We start from the raw sequence: 23,282 nt of genomic DNA on the forward strand, positions 1-23,282 counted from the left end.
TATATAAAGGAGACACCAAAGGAACCTGGAAGAAGACAGGAACTTGCAAGGGAGTAGTGGAAAGGAGGTCCTGGCTGCTGGACGGGGGAAACAGCCAGCAAGTTCTTGTCCTTGCTCCCAAAGCAGAATTTTCCAAGGCCACTGAAGCACTGGGATATGGCAACAACTGCAATATGTGGGTAGAAATAGCAGCATCCTTCCCCTCCATGATTTTTCTACTCTGTAAACTGCCGCTATTGGCTGTGTTGTGAAATTTACATGCAGTAACATGGAAGTATCATGACTTCACAAAGGGAGCCCATAGCAGCTCTGTGAGACACTCCAAGGATGAGAAAACAGAGGGGGAGGCAGCCACTGAGGAGAGAGGCTCTCATGAGTCTGAGAGGCACAAAACTCCCTTTGAATATCTGATTCAAAATCTTCATGTCATTTCCCAGCAAGCACGAGGACTTGGTTGACAGGTCCTTTTACCCTCCCAGCAGAGAGCCCCTGTGAAGTGTGGGAGCATGCGCGCTGCTAGGTGCAGTGATGTCACTTCTGGAAGTGATATCATTGTGTCCAACAGGAGCATGCCCGCTGTGTGCTGGCCCAGGATGTCTTTTGCCTTCCGGGCCTGTTTCCCATGGCCTCTCTGCCCCGCCGGACAGGTGAGTGATGATAGGGGCAGAGGTTGAGAGCACAGGATCCTCCACCTCCACCAGGACACCTATTCCTGACACGTGGGCTGGGGGACTGTGAAGGCACAGAGGGTGATGTAAAAGTTGTTGTCCTCAGATCCCTTAAAGGGGCTGAGCAAAAAGGCCACAAATGACCCAGCAATGAGGAAAGCCCATGATCCAAGATGGAAGAGGGGCTTGGGCACCCCAGAGCTGGGACTAACATCTCTAAGGCATGGTAGTGCCCCTGGCAATGAAGGCAATAAACACAACCAATAAATGCAACAGAATGCCTGTGGCCTGGAAAGTTACCCCACAGTAAGAGAAAACCAAAACGTTTTTAAAGCAAATGTTACAGTGATAGGAAAACTTGCTAATTTTTTAATTATCCTCCTGGGAGCCAAAGTTGTTTGTTCGTTTGTTCGTTTGTTTCGAATTTCTATTCCACCGTCCCGTGAGTGGGCTCAGGGCAGATAACAACATATTAAAATACAAAATACAATAAAAACAACATATTAAAATACAATAAAATCCATACACATTTTAAAAAGGATGGTGGACAGCCTTCACAGCTCACAGTTTTAATTCATGTGGTTTTTAGTTTATCTATTATTCGAACAGTACTTTTGATTTTTTTGGCCTCTTTGTGAATCATAGATTCTAGAAGAAATTGTTGAGTAAGAAAACAGAAAAAAACAGTTTGCCAATTCTCGTGGCAACCTAATATAACAGAATGAATACATGAGCAGATTTTTTTAAAAAAATGTGAGTTCTAAAAGCTGCCCTCTCTTGTTGTAACGGAAATATTTTCATTGATTGAAGCACATCACCTCTGGCAGCTCAGTTTTCAATCTAATGCACTGAAGCAAACTTCAGTCCTGGCTTTAGTAGTAATCTGTGCATGGACTTTGGGACAGGAGGAGCAAGAGGCTCAAATCCCTCTAGACTTGACCAGGAAGAGTTGAGCCCCAATCCCACACATGATCAAGTGAAAACCAGGGTTACCAGGTTGCCACTGCTGATCTGAAGGCTGGCAGGATGAAAAAAAAATGTGTTCAGGCAACAGCATAACAGCTGCCGCATGCCCATGCCCACGCCCGCCCACTGAGGTTTTGGGGAGTAGGACAGGCGAGCCAGGCATGCCCACTATCATGCACCCCCAAATCCCACCCCACCCCGATCATGACTTTGGGGGCAGTGCAGGGGAGCCAAGCATGCCCACAACTGTGCGCCCCCACCCCTGCCCCCAATCATGGCAGCAGGTATGCCTGGCTTGCCTACACTATTGGGGCCTTTCAGGGACCTCCAGAGAGCCATGCCAGGCCTTTCCTTTGCTGGGCAGGAAGGCAAACCGTGTTGCCACCAACTAAGTTCTTATCCCTGCATACTGCACCTGAGTAGGGATAACAGGTGAGTCTTCGGCAACACAGTTTGCCTTTTATGTCTTAGGATGTTGCAGGACCCACATTTATTAACAGCCATGACGGTCAGGAGAATGCAGGGAAAGTGGGAAGATGAAATCAACCTTTCTCCTTTATCAGTGCGACTCCTCTCTCCACTGCACTGTTCCCCTCTCCCATCCCACACAGGTGTTGCAATCTCGAGAAAGATCCATAATCATCAGTGCTGATGGATCACTGGATCCCCAAGGCCCTTGTTATTTGCCCTGACCACTAGGAGTTGGTAGTTGGAGATATACTGGTTCTAAGAGGTTACATCTGGCAGGTGTGGTTAACGATGTCCATGAGTTTTTCAGTTTAAAAGATCTATATTAGATAATGACCGTAACATCTTGTAATAGAGAATTCCTTAAATATGTACTGTATGACTTGGTACTTCTTTTTGTCCATTCTGAATCTGACTTGTAATTGAAGAAAGGAATTCCACCCTCTTTTTTCTACATCATGCCTAATTTTATAAACCTCTTTGCCTTGCTCATCTTTTTAAAAAGTTCTGAGCTGTTATTTATTTAAGCCTTTTATAAGACCACCTTTCTCCCAAACAAGTGGGACCCAATATAGGTAACAGATTAAAAATTATATAAAACACAGAAAGCTTAAAACCAGATGTGACGGAATAGGCATTAAATGCAAGGATTACCAAATGCCATCTAGAGAATGGAAGATTAAGGGTTAAAAACAACTACCTGAAGGGAGGATGATTGACATGCAGCTCCACCCTCTCTGTGATTGGCTAGTGAGTAGGTAATTAATTGGAGCCAACGGGATTGTCAGAAGGAAGTCAGACTGAGAATCCTCTGTGTGAGGAAAAAAGAAGAGAAAAGTTTGTCCTAACTGGGACAGTTTAAAGTTTATGAAAAGCTTTTAGCTGATGAACTAAAGTGGGGAAGTCAGCACTAATTTTACTCAGACAAGATAAAACTGGTAGTGTGTGGTTGGATAAGGAAGTGGGTAGTAAAAGGAGACAATCAGGGTTATGTCTTTAGTAGAAGAATAATTCTTGTCCAGTATCTTGAGGGCGGGGGGTTGGCTCTGTGGAGTACCCAGGGTCTGAAGTAAAAGGAAAAGCATACTGTGTGGCAGTCAGAACACCTCAGCTGTGAAATGACATCTATGAAGGAACTTTGTTTACGTAACTTAAGTCTGAAACTACCAACCTCTCACTTCTAAGATCTGTACCTACTGAAACTAAGCTTTAAGAAGACTATTGTGCCTAATGCTTATGAACATTGTTCCCACGAACGTGTGCTTGTGCACATGAGCACACGAATTTTAACACACACACACCCCCGCACACAAGCTGAGAAGCCCGGCACCCAGAGGGATGCCCAGGGTCTTGCCCTCCCTGTTTCCCACCCCAAGGGCCTTGGAGTGGCCCCAGCCTGTTGCACCTTGTGCAGCCCCGGTTCCAGCCCCACCCCTGGTGTCCCTGTTTCCTGCCAGAAGAGCCTAGTGTGGCCCCAGCTATGGCATGGAGGAAGGGGGAGCTGTAGTCAGAGGCAGCGGCGGGTGGGCAGCCTCAGAGCCTCTCTGCAATCCGCCACATGCCCGCAGCTCCAGGAGCTGGCAGCACCATGGGGCGGGGGCCGCGCAGCCTGTCCGCTTCAGCCCTGCAGCTCCGGGAGCCGGCAGTGGTGATGACATGGGGCTGGTGGCCTTGGCAAGTGGGTGACCATACAGCCTCCCTCTTTCCCCTCATGGGGAGCTAGAGGAGGTGGCAGCAGTGGGCAGGCAGCCAGCCTTGGGCCTCTTCGCCGCATGCCTGCAGCTTCAGCACCTGGAGGTGGCAACGGCGCAGGGGCCTCGCAGCCCATCTGCCTCAGGCCCATAGCTCCGGCAGATGGCAGCAGTGGCGACGTGGGGCGGGGTCATCGTGGCCTGTCCGCCTCAAGACAGCAGCTCCAGCAGCCGGAGGCGGCGGTGGCACGGGGGTCTTGTGGCCTGGCTGCCTCAGGCCGGCAGCTCCAGGAGCCGGAGGCGGCACAGGGCGGGGGCCTCATGGCCTGTCTGCCCCAGCCCTGCAGTTCTGAGAGCTGCTGGCAGTGGCGATGTGGGGCTGGTGGCCTTGGCGAGCAGGTGCCCGCATGGCACGAAGCTGAAGTTGGTTCCCAGTTCCCAGTTCCTTATTCGCAGTTCCTTATTCCTTATTCGTTATTCGCAAAGCCAAAGAAAAATATTGTGGGAAAACTGAAAAGCTATAAAGTTTGCAGGGGCACATATTACACACCTCCATATTCATAAGACTCAGCACTCTAAGGGGACCTATACTGGGTCATCCTACAAAACCCAGATCTTGAGTAAACAGCTTCAAAATAGGATTCCCCCAGAACATTACAATAAGAGGAAAGGGGCGGCAGCTGCAGCAGAAAAATACTTTGGATCACCCCAAATCACATAGATCTGAACTCGAGAGATTGTCCCCTACAAGAGGACATGTGCTGTTGCTGATCCAGTCTCTGGTTCTGGACCTAAGGCCTCCTATGTGGCCTGCCTGGAAAAAAATTGTTTTAGGCATTGCTGTAAATAAGGAAGTGGGGACCTATAAGCCCTCTGAAAGCCAAAACAATCTTTGGATCACCCCAAATCACACACCCCTGAACTCCAGAGACTGTCCCCTACAAGAGGACATGTGCTGGTGCTGATCCAGTCTCTGGTTCTGGACCTAAGGCCTCGAATGTGGCTTGTCTCCAAGCACCCTGTATTAGACATGGCTTTGAATAAGGAAGTGGTGAAAATATAAGCCCTCTGAAACCCGAAATAATCTTTGGATCACCCCAAATCACACACCCCTGAACTCCAGAGACTGTCCCCTACAAGAGGACATGTGCTGGTGCTGATCCCGTCTCTGGTTCTGGACCTAAGGCATCCTATGTGGCCTGCCTGGAAAAAAATTGTTTTAGGCATTGCTGTGAATAAGGAAGTGGGGAACTAATAGCCCTCTGAAACCCCAAACAATCTTTGGATCACCCCAAATCACACACCCCTGAACTCCAGAGACTGTACCCTACAAGAGGACATGTGCTGGTGTTGAACCAGTCTCTGGTTCTGGACCTAAGGCCTCGAATGTGGCTTGTCTCCAAGCACCCTGTATTAGACATGGCTTCAAATAAGGAAGCGGTGAAAATATAAGCCCTCTGAAACCCCAAACAATCTTTGGATCACCCCAAATCACACACCCCTGAACTCCAGAGACTGTCCCCTACAAGAGGACATGTGCTGGTGCTGATCCAATCTCTGGTTCTGGACCTAAGTCCTCGAATGTGGCCTCCCTCCAAGCACCCTGTATTAGACATGGCTTTGAATACGGAAGTGGTGAAAACATAAGCCCTCTGAAACACAAAACAATCTTTGGATCACTCCAAATCACACAGATCTGAACTCCAGAGACTGTCCCCTACAAGAGGACATGTTCTGGTGCTGATCCAGTCTCTGGTTCTGGACCTAAGGCCTCGAATGTGGCTTGTCTCCAAGCACCGTGTATTAGACATGGCTTTGAATAAGGAAGTGGTGAAAATATAAGCCCTCTGAAACCCGAAATAATCTTTGGATCACCCCAAATCACACACCTCTGAACTCCAGAGACTGTCCCCTACAAGAGGACATGTGCTGGTGCTGATCCCGTCTCTGGTTCTGGACCTAAGGCCTCCTATGTGGCCTGCCTGGAAAAAAATTGTTTTAGGCATTGCTGTGAATATGGAAGTGGGGAACTATAAGCCCTCTGAAAGCCAAAACAATCTTTGGATCACCCCAAATCACACACAGCTGAACTCCAGAGACTGTCCCCTACAAGAGGACATGTGCTGGTGCTGATCCAGTCTCTGGTTCTGGACCTAAGGCCTTGAATGTGGCTTGTCTCCAAGCACCCTGTATTAGACATGGCTTTGAATAAAGAAGTGGTGAAAATGTAAGCCCTCTGAAACCCCAAACAATCTTTGGATCACCCCAAATCACACACCCCTGAACTCCAGAGACTGTCCCCTACAAGAGGACATGTGCTGGTGCTGATCCAGTCTCTGGTTCTGGACCTAAGTCCTCGAATGTGGCCTCCCTCCAAGCACCCTGTATTAGACGTGGCTTTGAATAAGGAAGTGGTGAAAATATAAGCCCCCTGCAACCCGAAATAATCTTTGGATCACCCCAAATCACACACCCCTGAACTCCAGAGACTGTCCCCTACAAGAGGAGATGTGCTGGTGCTGATCCAGTCTCTGGTTCTGGACCTAAGTCCTCAAATGTGCTGTCTCTAAGCACCCTGTATTAGACATGGCTTTGAATAAGGAAGTGGTGAAAATATAAGCCCTCTGAAACCCCAAACAATCTTTGGATCACCCCAAATCACACACCCCTGAACTCCAGAGACTGTCCCCTACAAGAGGGCAAGTGCTGGTGCTGATCCAGTCTCTGGTTCTGGACCTAAGTCCTCGAATGTGGCCTCCCTCCAAGCTCCCTGTATTAGACATGGCTTTGAATAAGGAAGTGGTGAAAATATAAGGCCGCTGAAACCCCAAACAATCTTTGGATCACTCCAAATCACACACCCTTGAACTCCAGAGACTGTCCCCTACAAGAGGTCATGTGCTGGTGCTGATCCAGTCTCTGGTTCTGGACCTAAGTCCTCGAATGTGGCCTCCCTCCAAGCACCCTGTATTAGACATGGCTTTGAATAAGGAAGTGGTGAAAATATAAGCCCCCTGCAACCCGAAATAATCTTTGGATCACCCCAAATCACACACCCCTGAACTCCAGAGACTGTCCCCTACAAGAGGACATGTGCTGGTGCTGATCCAGTCTCTAGGTTTGGAGCTGAGGCCTCCTATGTCGCATATAGCTTACTTGCAAATTATTCACAGTTCCTTATTCCTTATTCGTTATTCGCAAAGCCAAAGAAAAATATTGTGGGAAAACTGAAAAGCTATAACTCCAAAATAAAGTTTGCAGGGGCAAATATTATACACCTCCATATTCATAAGATTCAGCACTCTAAGGGGACCTATACTGGGTCATCCTACAAAACCCAGATCTTGAGTAAACAGCTTCAAAATAGGATTCCCCCAGAACATTACAATAAGAGGAAAGGGGCGGCAGCTGCAGCAGAAAAATACTTTGGATCACCCCAAATCACATAGATCTGAACTCGAGAGATTGTCCCCTACAAGAGGACATGTGCTGTTGCTGATCCAGTCTCTGGTTCTGGACCTAAGGCATCCTATGTGGCCTGCCTGGAAAAAAATTGTTTTAGGCATTGCTGTGAATAAGGAAGTGGGGAACTATAAGCCCTCTGAAAGCCAAAACTATCTTTGGATCACCCCAAATCACACACCCCTGAACTCCAGAGACTGTCCCCTACAAGAGGACATGTGCTGGTGCTGAACCAGACTCTGGTTCTGGACCTAAGGCCTCGAATGTGGCTTGTCTCCAAGCACCCTGTATTAGACATGGCTTTGAATAAGGAAGCGGTGAAAATATAAGCCCTCTGAAACCCAAAACAATCTTTGGATCACCCCAAATCACACACCCCTGAACTCCAGAGACTGTCCCCTACAAGAGGACATGTGCTGGTGCTGATCCAATCTCTGGTTCTGGACCTAAGTCCTCGAATGTGGCCTCCCTCCAAGCACCCTGTATTAGACATGGCTTTGAATAAGGAAGTGGTGAAAACATAAGCCCTCTGAAACACAAAATAATCTTCGGATCACCCCAAATCACACACCCCTGAACTCCAGAGACTGTCCCCTACAAGAGGACATGTGCTGGTGCTGATCCAGTCTCTAGTTTTGGAGCTGAGGCCTCCTATGTGGCATATAGCTTACTTGCAAATTATTTGCAGTTCCTTATTCCTTATTCACAAAGCCAAAGAAAAATATTGTGGGAAAACTGAAAAGCTATAACTCCAAAATAAAGTTTGCAGGGGCACATATTATACACCTTCATATTCATAAGACTCAGCACTCTAAGGGGACCTATACTGGGTCATCCTACAAAACCCAGATCTTGAGTAAACAGCTTCAAAATAGGATTTCCCCAGAACATTACAATAAGAAGAAAGGGGTGGCAGCTGCAGCAGAAAAATACTTTGGATCACCCCAAATCACATAGATCTGAACTCGAGAGATTGTCCCCTACAAGAGGACATGTGCTGTTGCTGATCCAAACTCTGGTTCTGGACCTAAGGCCTCCTATGTGGCCTCCCTCCAAGCACCCCGTATTAGACATGGCTTTGAATAAGGAAGTGGTGAAAATATAAGCCCTCTGAAACCCCAAACCATCTTTGGATCACCCCAAATCACATAGATCTGAACTCGAGAGATTGTCCCCTACAAGAGGACATGTGCTGGTGCTGATCCAGTCTCAGGTTCTGGACCTAAGGCCTCGAATGTGGCTTGTCTCCAAGCACTCTGTATTAGACATGGGTTTGAATAAGGAAGTGGTGAAAATAAAAGCCCTCTGAAACCCCAAACAATCTTTGGATCACCCCAAATCACACACCCCTAAACTCCAGAGACTGTCCCCTACAAGAGGACATGTGCTGGTGCTGATCCAGTCTCTGGTTCTGGACCTAAGTCCTCGAATGTGGCCTCCCTCCAAGCTCCCTGTATTAGACATGGTTTTGAATAAGGAAGTGGTGAAAATATAAGCCCCCTGCAACCCGAAATAATCTTTGGATCACCCCAAATCACACACCCCTGAACTCCAGAGACTGTCCCCTACAAGAGGACATGTGCTGGTTCTGATCCAGTCTCTAGTTTTGGAGCTGAGGCCTCCTATGTGGCATATAGCTTACTTGCAAATTGTCCCCAAATGGATGTGGGCTGTGTATTGTGCTGTGCACATGTCCTCTTGTAGGGGACAGTCTCTGGAGTTCAGGGGTGTGTGATTTGGGGTGATCCACGGCAATACAGCCCGGAAAACCCACAACAACCATTGGATGTGGGCTTTCGATAATCTCCTTTCTGTAGATGTATGATATTCTATGAACGCACCAATGATTCTGACCTCAAAAGATGGATCTGACAGTCTAGTTTTCCAAGACATTTTCTTTTTCTTTTCTTTTTCTTTTTTAATTTTTTATTAATTTTGAATTAGTTTACAACATATAACGCACAAAACATAACATTAACAAACTTCAAATGATATTTAAAACAGTTCGTTGTAACCATATTATGAGTTATTAACTTACATTAAATTAGCAATGTTATTATAGCAAAAGCAATATTAAATAGAACTTTATCTGGGTAAGACTACCACAAACCCCACATTTCCATATCTAGGATATCTTGATAGGGCAATTTTGTTAACAAAAGCTCTTTTTTTAGAAAGGAATTCTAAAAAAGGTTCCCATTTAGTATAGAATTCTGAGATACCTGTGGGATTGATTTGGAGATACAATTTTTCTGTGATTTTTTCCATTATAAGTAGATCCCAAATTTTGTTAAACCACATGTTGATCGTAGGGATTTCTTTTGATTTCTAGTATAGGGCTAATGAGGTTTTCGCTGCTTGAAGCAATGTGAAAATTAGGTCTCTTCTAATGGAAGGTATACTTTGATCATTCCAGATTTCTAAAAAAATAGTTTCTGGTTTTAGAGGTATTTCATATGTAGTAATTAGCTGTATCTGATTTAGGATCTTGTTCCAAAATTCTTCAACACATTTGCACTCCCACCAACAATGTGAATAGCTACCTATATCTCCACATTGTTTCCAACATAAAGGGGACTGTTTTGAGTAAATTTTAGATAGTTTCTGGGGTGTAAGGTACCAAAAATTAACAATTTTGTAAGATTGAAGCATAGTATTAATAGCCTTAGAATTAAATAATCTTGAGTTCCAAATTTGTTTCCAATCGCTTTCTGAAATATTAATATTGCATTTTTTCTGCCATCTTAAGTGTGGACTTGGGCCTTTAGTGTCTAATACATGAAGTAGTAGATTATAGATCTTAGAGATTAGACCCTTACGCACAAATCCTTGTGTATCCAAAGCTATTCAAAATCAGTTTTCTGTTTACTCATTAATACTTTTAATTTAATATCTTTAACAAAATAAACTAATTGAAAGTAAAGAAACCAAGGTATATTTTTTCCTATAGTTTCTTCCAACTTATGCTTCTCCTTTAGACCCGTCTTAGATGCAATATGTATTAGATGGAGATTATTAAGTTGATCTCTGTTTCCTGATTTGTTAATCAAAGAGAAACTTGGAGGGGGCGTGGCGTCGGATCGAAGCGAGATGGACGCGTTGTGCTGAAGCTCCGTCTTGATTCCACCCCAGGCCCCTAAAACAACACATTCTACTTCACGTTTCTGAAATTGACATGAAGGGTAAGCAGGATCAGTCTTTCAAGAAGCAAAATATAAAGGCAGTAAAGAACTTACAAACGTATTTCCCTAGTTCTCAAGCTGAAAGTGCTGAGGGGGAAACGGAGGGAGGGAGGGCTAATATGGTGGCCACGGGAAGCTCAGCTGAGGCACAGAAGCTATCGGCCGTACCCTATGACCCTGCACTGAAAACGCTGCTAAAAGAGATCGAAATGAGCTTTGCTGATCGGATCTCTATCATGATGGAGCCCCTATCTAAACAAATAAATGAAGTTAAGCTGGTGCTAGATGCGGTAGCTCAAAGGACGGACCAAGCCTTGTTCCAAACGGCAGCTTTAAAAGACGATGTTCGGCTCCTCCAGTCTGAGAACAACAAAGTCCAAAGCAAAATCCTGGACATTGAATTTCAGCTGAGGAGTTCTAATTTGAAGTTCAGAGGACTGGAGGAGGATTTTACAGCAGACATAGATCTTTCTACTTTTCTCTCTGACTGGCTGGCAAGTGAACTACAATTGCAGGAGGGAGCAACCGTCGCCATTTCTAAAGCATACAGAATTGGCGCCAAAAATAATGAAAGGAGGAAGGGGCCGAGAGACGTAGTGGTGATGTTCGTTGATTGGAAAATAAGAAAACAAATCCTGGAAACGGCCAGAATGAAAAGGTTTCTAACGTACAAAGGAGCAAGAATTAATGTTTTCACAGATCTCCCTTCTGAAATACTTGAAAAACGACGGCAATTTAAAAGCGTAACAGAAGGCTTCAGATCAGCCCAAGTCGACTACAGCTGGACCCGCTTCTCTACGCTCCGTGTTAACACCAACGGCAAGATTCATTTCATTTCGACACCTGAGGAGGGACGTCGCTTCATGCAGGAGCTCGGCATTGAAATCGCCATGGAGACGGAAGCGGGCGCACAACGGAGGAAGCGCAGCATGCCTTTCTCGCCACAGAAGACCAACGAGATTGCTGCCCGTGATGCCTAACCACGACGGTTCTGATTGACATGTCTGTGTGAAGTAGAATGTTTAAAGCTAATACTATCCATTTCATTTGAGGGGGGCGGGGTGGGATTGAATGAGGGGCTTTTTTGCTCTATTTAGCTCCTTTTTACAGGCAGTCCTTTCTGTTGGTCTGAAGCCGAAGCTCAGAGGGGTTCTCTTCACTGAGCTTCTGAAGACTGCCTAGCAACGAGATAACCAGTACTTAATTACTAAAGTTTTATTTGCGATCTCCTTGCTTGCCCTGCCACTCAAATAGCCCACTTGATTCTAATTGATAGATCAGCTGTGCGGGGGGCCACCACTGTGATTTTCAGCCACGTTGAGATCTTCCCTTCCCTAATTAATTAACACCACCTTCCCAACTGTAATAAACCCTGACACAAAACGCGCTAGTTACACTAGCTGATTGATTAATTCATTGAATGTATTTCAAACTAGAATAAGGGGGGGGGGGTGGTAAAGGGAAATCTTTTTAACAGTACTTGATTTTGGGGGGATTGATTCACATTGCTGAAATTAGTAAACACTATAATCGCATAGTTAATAATTTTTATTTTTTTATTTTATTTCTACCACATAAGGGAAAGCCAATAAATTCTCCAATTGATCAAATATACCCCACGTGATTGACTACCCATTAGGGATTGGTAGGGCTTCATAAAGTGATATAGGGGTTGAATCTTAAGATCTCATCAACTGTTTTAATATTTATCTCTAATCAACTTGAAATATCATAATTAATTGAGGGGAGAGGGAGGGGGGTTGTCTAATATTGGGGGGTTTGATTAATAGCTTATTGATTTTGCACTGATTGAGGACGTAAGAAGCACTATCAACAATTAATTTCTGAGTGACCGCCTCTTATTGATTATCCTTGAAGCCACTTCATATCTGTGTATACGTATCAACTTGATCTACAGGACCACTTGCAAATTCCTCCATTAATTGATCATAGCTGCTAAACCATCTATTCATATAGCCTAACATATAGATACAGGGTAATCAACAACTTTATTATCCATTTCAAATCGACCTTCACAATCCTGAGTGTCTTAGAGACGGGGGAGGAGGGTCCTATTATTTTGGAGGAGTCAATCTTGCAGTCAGCTGTCTGCGAATTATTGTGTGATTCCTCTCTCATAACCAGTTTGGTTATATGTTATATGTTATATAGTTGGATTTAAGGTATAATATTTTCTCCCTACATGTGAATAGTTAGAAGAACTTAGCTGTGTTTGGCACTAGTGTTGATAACTTCTTATTTTGCCTACCTTACCTGCCCGTGCTAAGCTGCACTATCTTAACGCAGTACTGCTCGGTTGGCAACGGAAGCACCTTATTTGCTTGTAGCACTCCGAGAGTACCACTTTGGCCTAAAGAGCCTCACACTTCAATCACAGGGTACCTGATTGCTTAGCAATGACCTCGCAATCAGGTTTGCATGTTGTCACCCAAAATTTAAGGGGGCTTAACAACCTTATAAAAAGGAGACGGGTCCTATCGAAATTAGCAAAACTTAATGCTGATGTGGTTATGATTCAAGAAACTCATCTCCATGCGGTGCACGATGAGGAGCTTAAGGCCCCCTGGATTAAAATGCAGTTTCATGCGAAAGGCTCCTCAAAGGCCCGAGGAATGGCAATACTGTTAACTAAAAATTGCCAGTTTGTACATAGGGCTAGTCTAAAAGACTCTAAGGGACGATACCTCTTCATCAAAGGCCTACTGGATGATCGGATGGTCACACTGGCCTCAATATACGCACATAACGCAAGCCAGCTTGATTTCTTATCTGAAACACTGCAAAAACTACAGAACTTTCAAGAGGGACCGGTGATAGTAGGTGGGGACCTCAACTTGATAGAGAACCATAAATTGGATAAATCCTCATTTAATCGTACTAACGCCAATCCCAAAAAGGTACTTAACGCTTCATCCTCAACCTCAAAGCTGCTGGCGCTCCTCACTCGCTTCCATCTAATCGATCAAGAGGCCATTGTGGTACTGGAGTAGTTATGTTATCTTGTCCATGAGATGTAGTGCAACAATCATCCTTGCTTGTATGTTCTCAGATTAGGTAAAGTGTGTCAGCTAAGGTATATGTATTAGAAATCTCCTCTGGTGTCCCAATTGTATATACAGAAATCGTTTTGTGTATTGTTATATGATATATCCACTTACAGTTGATGTTGTTATGACTATGGCGGGGCGGGGGGCGTCGGGGGGAGCGGCGCAGCCGCGACCCCCGGGGGCCCCCGGCCCGCCGCAGGCGGGGCGGGGGGCGTCGGGGGGAGCGGCGCAGCCGCGACCCCCGGGGGCCCCCGGCCCGCCGCAGGCGGGGCGGGGGGCGTCGGGGGGAGCGGCGCAGCCGCGACCCCCGGGGGCCCCCGGCCCGCCGCAGGCGGGGCGGGGGGCGTCGGGGGGAGCGGCGCAGCCGCGACCCCCGGGGGCCCGGCTGTCTTTGTCTTTGTCTTTGTCTTTGTCTTTGTCTTTGTCTTTGTCTTTGTCTTTGTCTTTGTCTTTGTCTTTGTCTTTGTCTTTGTCTTTGTCTTTGTCTTTGTCTTTGTCTTTGTCTTTGTCTTTGTCTTTGTCTTTGTCTTTGTCTTTGTCTTTGTCTTTGTCTTTGTCTTTGTCTTTGTCTTTGTCTTTGTCTTTGTCTTTGTCTTTGTCTTTGTCTTTGTCTTTGTCTTTGTCTTTGTCTTTGTCTTTGTCTTTGTCTTTGTCTTTGTCTTTGTCTTTGTCTTTGTCTTTGTCTTTGTCTTTGTCTTTGTCTTTGTCTTTGTCTTTGTCTTTGTCTTTGTCTTTGTCTTTGTCTTTGTCTTTGTCTTTGTCTTTGTCTTTGTCTTTGTCTTTGTCTTTGTCTTTGTCTTTGTCTTTGTCTTTGTCTTTGTCTTTGTCTTTGTCTTTGTCTTTGTCTTTGTCTTTGTCTTTGTCTTTGTCTTTGTCTTTGTCTTTGTCTTTGTCTTTGTCTTTGTCTTTGTCTTTGTCTTTGTCTTTGTCTTTGTCTTTGTCTTTGTCTTTGTCTTTGTCTTTGTCTTTGTCTTTGTCTTTGTCTTTGTCTTTGTCTTTGTCTTTGTCTTTGTCTTTGTCTTTGTCTTTGTCTTTGTCTTTGTCTTTGTCTTTGTCTTTGTCTTTGTCTTTGTCTTTGTCTTTGTCTTTGTCTTTGTCTTTGTCTTTGTCTTTGTCTTTGTCTTTGTCTTTGTCTTTGTCTTTGTCTTTGTCTTTGTCTTTGTCTTTGTCTTTGTCTTTGTCTTTGTCTTTGTCTTTGTCTTTGTCTTTGTCTTTGTCTTTGTCTTTGTCTTTGTCTTTGTCTTTGTCTTTGTCTTTGTCTTTGTCTTTGTCTTTGTCTTTGTCTTTGTCTTTGTCTTTGTCTTTGTCTTTGTCTTTGTCTTTGTCTTTGTCTTTGTCTTTGTCTTTGTCTTTGTCTTTGTCTTTGTCTTTGTCTTTGTCTTTGTCTTTGTCTTTGTCTTTGTCTTTGTCTTTGTCTTTGTCTTTGTCTTTGTCTTTGTCTTTGTCTTTGTCTTTGTCTTTGTCTTTGTCTTTGTCTTCGTCTTCGTCTTCGTCTTCGTCTTCGTCTTCGTCTTCGTCTTCGTCTTCGTCTTCGTCTTCGTCTTCGTCTTCGTCTTCGTCTTCGTCTTCGTCTTCGTCTTCGTCTTCGTCTTCGTCTTCGTCTTCGTCTTCGTCTTCGTCTTCGTCTTCGTCTTCGTCTTCGTCTTCGTCTTCGTCTTCGTCTTCGTCTTCGCCTCCGCCCTCCGCCCTCCGCCCTCCGCCCTCCGCCCTCCGCCCTCCGCCCTCCGCCCTCCGCCCTCCGCCCTCCGCCCTCCGCCCTCCGCCCTCCGCCCTCCGCCCTCCGCCCTCCGCCCTCCGCCCTCCGCCCTCCGCCAGGGGGATGGGGGGATTTTATTTTTGGCATCCTCTTCTACAAGCAAAATTTTTGTGGTACAAAGTTGTAATGTTATGAAATGGTAAAAATATCATAAAATTGTAAATTTACTAACAATCCATCTCAAATAAGTATACAGATAATTCAAACAGTATTGCTTCTATAATCATATTAGGCATAAATATTAAACATAACTTTTAAACATTAAGTAAAAAGTATTAAATACTCGGTAGAGATGGGTTGAAGGTTTTATCTTAAATCCTGAGCAGCTTGAAACCTTCAAGTGAGAACTGAAAACACGTTTCTCTGTATTAGAGAAACTGTTTTTCAGTACAAAATAAATGGGATGTATGTTTTTGTTGCACTCTCCCAACCAGGAGACAGACTCCTCCTAAGAGTTTAATGGCTTCTTTCATTAACAAACACTAGTTGTTTTCATTAAGTGAGGTATCAAAATATCAATGTTCATTTAAATGAAACAGAAACAGATTAACGATGAAATGCATTCAAGTTACCGTAGCACATATTACAAGGGTAAGTTTCCTGCCTAGATCTTCATGAGATTTCTTTTGGCCAAATCCCTGATCTGCTATTTCGATTACCATTTTTATTCATTATCTTATGCAGAAATCTAACATCTTTTCATATGATAACATAGATAAATATCAAACCACTATTTACTATTTCCAATCATGTGACATTCTACCTAGCCAAAAGTACCACTATGCCCAGCTGCAAGATGGATAGTAAAAATGACAGTAAAAGTTACATGACCAGATCATCCTTGGTCTCTGCTAACAATTAAAGAACATGTATTTGATACTGTTCACTATTTTTAATTGGCTGTCAAAGATAAAGAAGCACCAGTTATACACCATACTAGAAAAAGAACTACAGTGAAGTTCATACCGTGTTATTTAGAATGCATATGTTTCACTAAGTATGTGTTCTAAACCATAATCAACAGTCTAATGGTTTGAATCCCACTACTGACATGAGCTCAGTAAGTGGCCTTGGGTCAGCCACTCCTCTCAGCCCCAGCTCCATTGTGGGGATAAGAATAACACTAACTTGTTCACTGCTCTGGGTGAGGCGCTAATATGTGAAAAAGAGCGGTATATAAGCACAGTTATTATTATTATTTATATTTCCATGACACCATCCCTTGACCTGTGAAATTAAGTATTTTGATAAATATGAAAGTGATACAAAATATAAATGCATTGCATAATGTGTGAGTGTACATATACAAACTTTAAAAATTGTATTGGATAATACCGCAAAGCATGATTACTGAGAAAGCTGCTTTCACTGCTTTCAGTGTGGAGAGCTGCTTGTAGATCAAAACAACCTGGCGAGCTGTCTTCAAGCAGAGTGCACTTGATTCTCTTAGCTTTCAATTCTGCTTTCGTTCAGCATGGGTAAATCAATGTGTCAGCAGTAAACATTTGTATCACTTCTCTCTGAATGACCTTTTACTGCCTATCGTGTCAAAGCAATTAAAATTAACAATACAGTTACTAAGCTGCTAAGATCAATTAATGGCTCTTAGGGTTATCTATTGATCTAGTGACATCTTCAAAACCCACTGGTAACAGACTATACATACTTCTCTTCTATCCACAATATATACACAAGGATTGATTACATATTCTTATCTTCTAAATTACATATTTAAATGACATATTCTTATCTCCTAAATTAATTAGTCAAACTCTTACATCAAGGATTGGTGACAAGTTGTGGACAGACTATGCTTGGACAGAATGTACACTGAGAATAAATGACATCAAACAAATTGGAAACTAAATAAATCACTGTTATTTAACAAATAAATTTCTTCTGAAGTCTCTGTAGAAATTAAACAATAGAAACAAACGATGTGGCATTCCTCAAATCCATGTGTAGGATGCTATGGAAGTGGTACTTAGAGGGAAATTAATCTCCATTGCCTCCTGTCATGAAGAGCAAAAAGAAAACATTAGAAATGAAATGATATCTAGAATAAGAAAACTAGAATATGAACACAAAAAAGGCCACCCAATCTATAAACTTGCATAAAATAAGAGGGAAAAACCTCCTCACATTCTATACAAGCTATTAAAGGCACCCAGGAAAAACTCAAACTAATTCTGTAAAATTAGCCGATGTATTTGCTGAATACTACCAAACCATTTGTACATCAGACAATCCTGACACTAATTATATTTTAATTTTTTTATCATCACAGGAAATTTGGGAAAAAAACTCACAAGAACATAAACAATATCTGGACCAGCCAGTCACAACAGATGTTACAGTCACTATCAAATCCTTGAAAAAAATAACAAAGCTTCAGACAGGGATGGATTCCCTGCCAAATTTTTACAAAAAAATACATTCACCTACTTTCAACTCCACTAACTGCCACATGCAGCTCTGTTATGATAGGAGGTAGCATCCCTCTATCTTGGTCAGAGGCTGAAATAGTAGTTACTCCAAAAAAGGACAACGATATTACAAATACTAAATCTTCTCAACCAATACCCTTACTGAATCAAGACCAAAAGATCTTTACAAGCATATTTGCCAAAACATTGTCTAAATTTAAATAACCAACTACATTCACCTTGACCAGACTGGCTTTATGCCAATAAGGAATCTTTTTGACAATACACATAACACTACAATTAATTTCTGTGTAGCATACAAAACCCCTGCATTACTTCTGACCTTTGATATAGAGAAGGCATTTGATTAAGTGGAAATACCATATCTAAAACTTTTTACTTCAAAAAATGGGTTTTGGCGACCAGTTCTAAAATGCCATTAATGCTCTTTATCTTTCTCCAAAAGCTACAGTTAGGACTAACAATGTACATTCGATAGATATCCATATAGCAAGGGGAACTAGACAAGGCTGTCCCCTTTCCCCATTTCTGTTTGCCATAACTATAGACAGGGCCGGTGCTACCATTAGACCAACTAGGCAGCCGCCTTAGGCACAGACCTCAAGAGGGGCATAGTTTTTTCTTGAAAAAAATGCAGCTGAGAAAACCTACTGAGCACCCCCTAAATGGTCCTGTCCACAGACATCAAGCAGCTCAAAAGCTCACCGTAACTTTATTTATTTATTTATTTGATGTATACCCTGCCGTCCCCACAGATGGGCTAAGGGTGGCTAACAACATTAAAAAATACATTAAAATCACAGAAACATAAAATCAATAATATTTTTTTAAATGATTAAAATAGCCCAGGAGCAGGCTATTTAAACAAATATTGGGAGTCTGTATACAGGCATGGCTGATGGCTGAGGGCAGCTCCGGAAGAAATGCTGGTCTTAGATGGAAGAAGAAGGATACTCACTGGCACTCAGCCAAAGGCCCAGCAGAACATCTCCGTTTTACAAGCCCTGCAAAACTGTAACAGGTCCCACAGGGTCCAGATCTCCAGTGGGAGAGCATTCCACCAGGCCAGGGCCAGGGCAGAAAAAGCACTCACCCTGGTTGAGGCCAGATGGATGGCCTTTGGGCCAGGGACCACCAGGAGTTGCTTGTCTGCAGAGCACAACACCCTGCAGGGGACGTAATGGAAGAGGCGGTCCCGCAGGTATGGAGGTCCCAGTCCATGAAGGGCTTTAAATACCAAGGTTAACACCTTGAACCAGATCTGGAACTCCACTGGAAGCCAGTGCAGCTGGCACAGCACATGATGAACGTACGCTTGGATGGGCGTTCCGGTAAGGATGCATGCCGCTGCATTCTGGATCAGCTGTAACTTCCAGGTCAGGCCCAAGGGCAGTCCAGGATAGAGTGAGTTGCAGTAGTCTAGCCTGGAGGTGACCGTTGCATGGATTACTGTGGCCAGGTCCTGTGGTGAAAGATAGGGCGCCAGTTGCCTGCCCTGTCGAAGATGGAAAAAGGCATACCTGGCAACAGTTATGACCTGGGCCTCCATTGAAAGTGTAGCATCCAAGGTCACACCCAGACTCCTCACCATCAGGGAAGGTTTCAATTGTACCCCATCAATGGCTGGGAGCCGGTTCCCAGCTCGATTGCCCCATGATCCAGACACAAAACCTCTGTCTTCAGGGGATTCAATTTCAGGCGACTCTGATGTAACCATACCGTCACAGCCTCAAGACCCTTGACCAAGGAATCCAAAGCAAGATCGGACTGGCCATCTGTAATGATTCCAAGTATATGTGTGCATGTATCTTTAAATGCTTGATGAGATAGGTGAAGAGTGGGGGGTGAAGGAGATGGATGAGTGAGTGATATGTGTCAGGCTATGGCATTCCAGACTTGATAGTCTGTTTCACTCCCTTCTGCAAGAAGACGAGGTCTTTTGATTTCGAAAGGTTTATTGTGAAAGACAGCATTCAAGCCCAGATGTGCATATTCCAGGATTAGAGATCCTGGCCGAGCAAAGCGTTGCTAGGAATGAATCATAGAGTAAAGGTTGTTACATTTCTCACTCCCGGAGCCCAGCCTCCCCCCCCCCCCGAGTTCATACAGCAAAACTTCTCAGAGGTGCGCTGAGCTGGCCAAGGTTGAAACAGCAGATAAGACAGGATCCTTTCCCATGGAATTGGCTCCTTGCAGGTGTTGCCTGGAACAGCAGATAAGACAGGATCCTTTCCCATGGAATCGGCTCCTTGCAGGAGTTGCCTGGAGGAAAAGAAGTCTAAACACTACACGATTAAATATGGCGTTACTTAGGTTAAAACAGTTTCTGACAATATGATTGGTTGAGGACTGAGAGGGTGGGTGGAGTGAATGCAGTTTGAGACTGAGAGTAGAGAGAAAATTTTTAGTCAGAAGAAAGCAGGCTAGCTGTGTGCTGCCTGAATATGTTGAAGTGTTTATGAGAGAAATATAACCTGTGTGGAACCTGAACTGAGCATGTTTGTGAAAGGACACTCAGTCAGGGAAAGAGAGGCCAGCTGTGTGAATGAGAGTAAATGAAGTAACTTTAAGAACCGAGAACTACGTTTATGAAACCGATACACTTCTCAACTAAATAAAAGTTTATTTTTGTTTTGCTATATCCCAGTGTAGCTGTCATTGCTATATCCCATTCCTATCTTCAGGGCCACATAGAACCACGAAGGAGCCTGACGCTTAGGAACGTTACCAAAGGGAAAATTTAAATAAAATATCTTGGAATAAAATATTCCTGGTGGCAGCAGACTACCCAGAGAGTTAAGGGATAGATTAAAAGAAAAATCTACCCTAAAGAAAGTAAAGGTCATAACACCATCCATCAGCAGATAGAGCTGAGTGTCATCCGCATACTGGTGACAACCTAGCCCAAAGCTGCGGGCTAACCGGGCAAGGGGGCACATATAGATGTTAAATAGCATCGGGGAAAGAATCGCCCCCTGAGGGATGCCACATACCAAAGAATGGTAAGCAGACATCTGTTCCTCGAGTGCCATCCTCTGTCCTAGACTGTGAAGGAAGGAGTTCAGCCATTGCAGGGCTGTTCCACGAATCCCCACATCGGCAAGGCAGTGGGTCAGAAGATTATGACTGACCATGTCAAATGCTGCTGTAAGATCTAAAAGTATCAGTAGTGCCGAACCACTCCGGTCCAGGTGTCGCCGCAGATCATCTGTGAGGGCAACCAGAACCGTCTCTGTACCATGGCCAGGCCTGAAGCTGGACTGGAATAGATCCAGGATAGAGGCATCACCCAGGTATACCTGCAGCTGTTCCGCTACCGCCCTCTCAATTACCTTACCCAGGAACGGAATATTCGAAACTGGGTGATAATTGGCTGGATCAGCAGGATCCACTGATGATTTCTTTAATAAGGACCGCACCACTGCCTCTTTCAGTGAGTCTGGAAAAAACCCAGAACTCAGAGAAAGATTAATGATGTCAGCTAATGGTGCCCAAATCCCATCACCACCACTTTTCACCAGCCATGATGGGCACGGGTCCAGTGGGCACGTGGTAGGTTTCACAGCATGCAGGACCCTGCCCACCTACTCCTGGGAGAGTGGCCTGAATTGATCTAATGTCAACCCTGAGGACGACCAAGGGGCCTCCAGTACACATACTGCATCAACTGTGGTGGACAGATCCTGGCAGAGTGACAAGATATTATCTGCAAAATAGTCTCCAAAAGCCTCACAGCTTATTACCGAATTTACATTTTTATTTGTCCCATGTGTGAGGGACGTTAAAGACCAAATCACTGGAAAGTTGTGCTGGGCAAGAACTAGTGGACGCAGTGGAAGCTGCATAGTAGTCTCTGCAGCTTTCAGTGCTATCTCATAGGCCTTCATAAACGTCCTGTAAGATGTTCTTGTCACTTCATCATGGAGTCGCCGCCACACTTGCTCTAGCCGTCTCAGCTCCCATCAGTATACCAAGGAGCTACTCTAGTTCAGGGGCGGAGAGAGCAATCTCATCAATAGCTTCAGAGAAACGGGCAATCCAGTCCTCTATCAGCTCATCCAATGAGCCACCAGGGGGCATCAGATCCTGCAGAGCGTTCTGCAATTCAATTGGATCCATTTGACTCCATGGGTGAGCATAAATCAGCTCATCGCCCAAGCAGGAGGGGGTCATGGTGCCCAGACAAGCCCTCAGGATGAGGTGGTCTGACCATGGCACTGCTATAGCTTCATCCAGATCCACCTGTATCCCGAACCCAAAGATCAAATCCTGTGTGCGTCCTGCTCGATGTGTGGGCATTGATACAAACTGGGAGAGTCCTAATGCTGCCATGGAGGCTATCATGTCCATGGCCTGTGAGGAGGTAGCATCATCGGCATGGACATTGATGTCCCCTAAGACCAGAAGCCTGGGGTACTCCAAGGCCCAGCCAGCTACCGCCTCTAACAGGCCAGGCACAGCATCTGCTGGTGCGCTGGGCAATTGGTACACCAGACAGATGGCTATACTCTCCTCGGCATACCACACCAGGCCCAGACAATCAATGCCAGCAATCTTTGGCAAGGGGAGCAGCCTGATGGAGAAAGACTCTCGAATGAGCACCACTACCCCAACAAGACATTTCCCAATATGTAAAACAAATAGGAGAAACCTGTACCATAAATGTGTTGGAATATATGTGTGTTGCAAGGTCTGAGATTCAGTCATTATGGGGTTAATGTGTTTACCTACCATGCTATTGTTTAGATTGACCTGGAAGGGGAACCTGGCTCAAAGCCAATAATCTGCAAGCCCGGGAAACTTGAGAGTGTTTGTAAACAAGAACTCGGAATTAGAGGAAGTAATTTTACAAGAAAACAAAAAGGAAATCTCTAAGGTCTACAAGGTGTTGCTAAAATGGCATACTGTAGATGAGACAGTTAAAGTGCAAATGGTGAAGTGGGCTATAAATTTTAATAAAGAAATAACAATGGAGGCGTGGGAACACTTGTGGAAAAATACGCTGAAGATCACGACATGCACCAATATTAAAGAGAATGTCTATAAAATGATTTATCGTTGGTATCTGACACCAAAGAAAATTGCGCTAGGGAATTTGAATACGTCTAATAAATGCTGGAAATGTAAGAAGCATGAGGGATCTTTGTATCACATGTGGTGGACTTGTGAGGTGGCTAGGCAGTACTGGGGGGAAATAATAAGAGTAATAAGTGAGATTTTACAATTTCAAGTTAATAAGAACCCAGAACTCCTGCTACTGAACTTGGGAATGGAGGACATCCCAGCACAACACAGGACATTGCTATTTTATATGACAGCAGCGGCCAGACTTTTGTACACGCAAAAGTGGAAAGTACAAGAAGTGCCAACTATCGAGGACTGGATTTACAAATTGCTGTACATGGCGGAGATGGACAAAATGACAAGAAAATTGAGAGACCTTGATCCAGGACAGTTTAACACGGATTGGGAGAAGTTGAAGCAGTACTTGGTGAAAAAATGGGAGGTGGGAGGAGAACTGTGGCAGTGTGAAAATTACTGAAACACAACAAAAGAAGAGAGAAGTGACTATAC

This window comes from Eublepharis macularius, chromosome 3 (genome assembly GCF_028583425.1).
Source record: "Eublepharis macularius isolate TG4126 chromosome 3, MPM_Emac_v1.0, whole genome shotgun sequence".
In the NCBI taxonomy this organism is placed as follows: Eukaryota; Metazoa; Chordata; class Lepidosauria; order Squamata; family Eublepharidae; genus Eublepharis; species Eublepharis macularius.